This window comes from Pteropus vampyrus, unplaced genomic scaffold, assembly GCF_000151845.1.
Source record: "Pteropus vampyrus isolate Shadow unplaced genomic scaffold, Pvam_2.0 Scaffold80, whole genome shotgun sequence".
In the NCBI taxonomy this organism is placed as follows: Eukaryota; Metazoa; Chordata; class Mammalia; order Chiroptera; family Pteropodidae; genus Pteropus; species Pteropus vampyrus.
The window spans coordinates 1,703,613-1,709,124 of record NW_011888861.1 but is presented as its reverse complement, the minus strand read 5'-3'; the positions used below and the strand labels follow the sequence as shown (position 1 = coordinate 1,709,124).

Here is a 5,512-nt window from a genome sequence, read left to right as displayed (position 1 = left end):
TGATAGTATGACCAGTGAGAGCATTCTATTTAGAGTCTTTATGGAGAGGACCCTGCATAATTATTTGTATATAAAAGTTAATATTGCTGAACATTTTAATCTAGGTCAAGTGCTTAACATGCATTTTATCCTAATTCTTAGAATAAGCCTATGGTTTCAGTACTATTATTATCCTCATTTGACACTCGGCCAGACTGAGATGCTAACCAACATGCCCAAGGTCATAGAGCTAGTAAATGGTAATGTCAAGATCTAACCTCAGGTAGTCAGGTGCAATGTGTAATTATTGTGTGGTGCTGTTTCTAATGACCAATTTATTACTAGTCTTACAGTAGTTTCATGGTGCTATTTTTTGTAGCATTACTAAATGTAAGCATCACTCCAAAGTACAAAGTGGTAAAAGAAAGACTATTGAGAGATGATATAACCAAGTTTAGGCAGAGAGGTACACAGCTGAGTCCAGGGATAGATTTTAGAGAATTTAGAGCATGAGTTCTCAACATAGGCAATACCATCCACAGTGGGTTAATGATTGGTTCTCGGAAGGCAAAACAAACAAACAAACAAACAAACAAACAAACAAAAAACAAAAAACAAAAACAAAAAAAAACAAAACCCAGAAAACAAAAAACAACTTCAATATTGCAATGGTTGTGGCCTCTGGTATTCCAGTTTCCCTGGGTCAGAGAGACAATAAGAGGAGAAGATGCCTAAAAAGGCTCTGTAAAAAGACAATTTAAAAAATTAAAAGTTGAGAAATAATATTTTAGATAAGCAGATGGTCTGCACATTCTTCAGATTATCTTCATAGGTATTCTTTCTCTCATTTATGGATTTGATAGCTGTGGAACATCGGTACATTCCAGATTGTCTCCCCTGACCAAGAGTACAATTGAATGCAAATACCTGTTATCAACTGAATGCAAATACTTTTGTCTACGGCTAGCCATACTACCCTGAACAAAACCTATCCTGTCTGATCTCAGAAGCTAAGCAGGGTTGGGCCTGGTTAGTACTTGGATGGGAGACCATCTAGGAAGACCAGGTGTGTGTTATAGGCGTAAAAAATAAAAAAATAAGGGATTGTAAACTGACAAGGTCCTTGCAATCTGTGAGGTCAACCAAGGGTTGCCTCACCTAAAAAATAATAAATAAATAAATAAATAAATAAATAAATAAATAAATAAAATACTTTTGACCAAATAGATATCTTTGGATGGACACAGTTGACATATCATGGAAAACTGAATTGCTTACCAAAGGTAGTAAGGACCCAAATGCCACTTCTACTGGAAGTTAACAAAGTCTGTAAACCATGCTAAGATTCTGATTATGATGGATTATAATTATTTTATATCATATAAACACATAGGTGGTCAAAGATCCATAATACTATTCCAAATACTGTGGCAGAATAATGTTAGTCTAAAAGTTTTCTGCCTCAGGGGAGAAAAAAGCATCCTTATCTTGTTAAAAGACTAGTGCATACCTTTGAGCAGTGCTATCCTTTCCTCCTTTTTTATGTGCTTTAAAAAAGTTTTATTTGTTTTTAGATCATCTACCAAATTAATGGCTTCAGATATAGAATAATTAAATTATAGCCCTCTGTTCTGGCAAGAATCAGGTTATAGTTTTGGTGGTCTGTTAAAGCCAACCTCAAAAAGATGCAGAGTGAATTAATGAAATTCCTGGAATCTGGTCTGGGAAATTACCCTACCTACAAGCTAATAAATAAGCCTGCTGCTGCTTTATGGATGCTGCCAAAAAACACGAGACACCCAAATCTTTATTATTCACAGCAAAGCAAACAACATAAGCACCAGCATGATTGCATTCTTTTCCCCTAGGCCCTCATGTCCCACAGGGGTGATGCAGAGAGCCCAGATTAATGCTACACCTGCAATAGCTTTGCCTTATAACCAAAGAACACTGAGATTGGGAACCTGCTGTTTAATAGCAAGCAGTAAGCAAGCCTGCTCTTTGTCTCAGAAAAGATTGTATCATTCTTCAAAGTTGCTCACTACAAACACAACACTGAAAAATGACCAGATAAAGAGTTATTAAGGCCTTGAATTCTTTCCATACTCAGCAACACAGTAGAAACAACAGAGACAGAAGGAAGAGTGTCTTCCAATATCTCTCACCTGGAGTTCATTCTCTTGGTTCAATGGAATGTGCTTTTTCCAAATATACTGTACATACATTTTATTCTTATACATAATTCTTTGTTCCAATTCCTTTATTTCCTCTGGGCTTTCTCTGAGTCAGGCAGAGGAAGACCCTGCAAAGAGTAAGCTGTCAGAATTACCCACTTTGCTATGGTATTTATTCATTGCCTAAATATAACTAAGTTATTCACCTTGTAAAAAGATGCTAGCAAAGCTGAGAAAGCAATCATCAACTTTATTTGAGTTGCATCGAAATTTAGGAGCACTGAGAGATTAGACAGAAATATGTTTTCAGATTAACTTTAGATAATATTCTAAAGAGAATCTCTAATTGCATGGGAAGTTGGAGAAGGTAAATTCTAAATTCTCATCTTTGTGTTTCTTTGATATTGAGAAGAGTCAACACCCAGCATAAACTTACAGACAATTATCTTTAATTGTCCTTACCCATCCAGTCTTTTGGAAATTTATGATGTTACTCAGTAGGAGGAGAGTGTTTGTTGACAGCAGATTAATATTATTGGAATGATCTTTTTATTATATCACAATACTGTCTCTTCTATAAGTAGAACAAGTTGTGAGGCCCTATTTTTTCACAGAGCACTTGCAATTCTTATATATTCGATTTTAGTTTTAAAGAGATTTACTAACAGTTTAAATATAAATAACTAGCAAAATAACCAGAAAGAATTATTGTCTGGGAAGCAGAGGAGTTGGGGAGGCAGTTATTACAGATATTATTTGCCCTCATGCAATATTTCTACACTAAGGCATAGATATTTTATGAGGTGTTTCCTTGAGTCAAAAAGGAAAATAGGAGGACTCTTAAATCCCAGGAGAATTTCTGTTTAAACTAATATATGTAAGCCTATTGCCCGAGACATATTTTAACTCAACATTCTTTGTGGCTCTTGCCTTTCTAGAACGATTTCTTTGCACTGTACCACGTGTAAGTAAGTTCTGGTGAAATCAGATGATCAAATACTGGAGTCTTATTCAGTATGAGTTTTATAGACATAGCCTTAAGTAGAAGTTTGCTTTTGTTCTTTTTGTAGTTGAAATTTTGTATTCTTTTTATGATTTTGTAATTATGTTGAGCTCTTGTTTAGAAATTATCCGAGGTCAACAACCCAGGGATTTAAGTTCTAAGGCACACTGGATTGAAAAAATAAAGATAAAGAGAAGGTGCTTATGTTAAAGCTGCCTTGAGGGCACCAGAAAGTTATGGGTTGGTGGATTTATAAAACTACTTACTATGCTATTCTATTTTAGAGAGAGAGAGGGGGAAAAGAGAGAGAAAGAGAGAGAGAGAGAGAGAGAGAGAGAGAGAGAGAACGCAGTTACCATAGCAACGTCACATCTAATGATGCTTATGCTACTTCTGAGATATAAAACACCTTCTTCCAGGGACATATTGACTAATACAGCCTGTTATGGGAAATTTTATGCCTAATGTTAGGCTTACAGAAGGAAAATGTATTTCAATAATGTAAGGAACATACACACACACAATCCTAATTTGCAATATCATTTATTATAATGCAGTTTTAACTCACTTTTTTCTTCTCCAATATTTTTAAAGATCATGTTGTTTTGTTGAACTTTAGGGAAAATAAAATCAATTTAAGAATAACAAGTATAGAGTTCTGCTGATATATGGATAAGGAGATATTTTTAATTCTTTCCTGAGAATTACTAAATTTAAATATATATTTATTAATTGGAATAATACTTTTACTTTGTGAACATTAATAGAGAAATTCAGATGCTATCTGTGTTTGAGTAAATTATATTTTAGTTCCTGGCTAGAAAAACATGTTAAATTCCTGTTAACTTAAAACAACAACAACAACCTCTTATTTAAATAAAATACAATTACTTAAGAAAGCAAAAATATTTGAGTTAGTCTACAGCCATGCCATCCTGAACATGCCCGATCTCGTCTGATCTCGGAAGCTAAGCAGGGTTGGGCCTGGTTAGTACTTGAATGGGAGACCACCTACGAAGACCAGGTGATGTAGGAGGTCGAAGGGAAGAGATTCCTTTCAAAAATATTTGGGCTAAATAGAGAATATAGTCCACTATTAATCTCACAAACTAGTTAAATAAATATCAAAGAAAAATATGAATATGAAACTAACATTATTTTAGTGTATTAGAAAATAGCTTCTCTATGTCTTCTCTCACATGAAATTTTAAAAAAACTGAATAAGACTCAAACTTAAATTTTTGTTCAACAAATGGCAAACATGTACCTATAAGTATCTTCCTTTTTAATGGTGTTTTTATATAGTCTGTATTGAAGAGATTTATTCAAAAGTTATCTTTCTGATTGTCCAAACACTTGGAGTATGCACGCAAATCCAATGTCAAGAGCAGAAGTTATATAGTATATAACTTCAGCTTCACATTAGGTGAAGAAAAGTATATAGTATATAACTTCAGCTTCACCTAATGTGAAGCTGAAGTTATATACTATATACTTTTCTTGTTCCATATAAATGATTATTTTTACCTATTTTCCATTTACATCTTACCTGCTTCTGAAAAATGTGGTTGCTGCATGGATCATAGCATGTTTTTAATGTAACTTGGCTTCCGACCCCAAAATTTAATCTCAGAACTCAATATAGATTGTCATCAATGTAAAAATTTCTTTTGAATTCAGTTTGTGGGAAAGTAAATTTTTTGTTCCTTGGATCACAGACCACATTTTCATACATAAATAATGCAATAAATACAGTTTAGGCTCCCTGGAAGGCTCATAAAGCCTTTTTGATCTAGGATATAACAAAACTGTTTTAGACTTGCAATAAAATATAATTGGCTATACTATATGTGAAATCGAAACATAAAGCTGAGGAATAAATCATTTTTATTACAAATGCTAATACTTGAGAGATTAGATTTTATTTCAGCAAAATAATAGCTTAATTAGAACTTTTTGGAGCTTTGAAGGAAACTTTAGAACCCTTTGAAAAATATGTTTATTCAATAATTATTCATGGAGCCAGGTATTATTCCAAGGACTACAGAATTAAACAAGATTGATGTTTCCTAAAACTTTATTACAGTGGCAAAAATAAACAATAGACAAGTAAACAACAATAAAAAATATATAATTTTGCATTGTTATATATGTTGCAAAATCCATGCGCTGTATGGTATGACAGACAATAGTTGGTTACTTAAGACAGGGGTTACTTAACACAGATACAGCAGAGATTGTTGAACTGATGGTCATTGAACTAACACTTGAAAGATGAAATGGAAGAGATAAGCAATAAGAATTATAAAGAGAAGGACTAATCATGTAAATAACTAGAAGTGAAAGAAGACCACTG

At 33.5% G+C, this 5,512-nt stretch overlaps 1 pseudogene; it reads left to right on the top strand.

Moving 5' to 3' along the window:
- The first annotated feature begins 4,073 nt into the window (after positions 1–4,073).
- On the top strand, positions 4,074–4,192 carry LOC111741603 (annotated as a pseudogene).
- Positions 4,193–5,512: the final 1,320 nt, after the last annotated feature.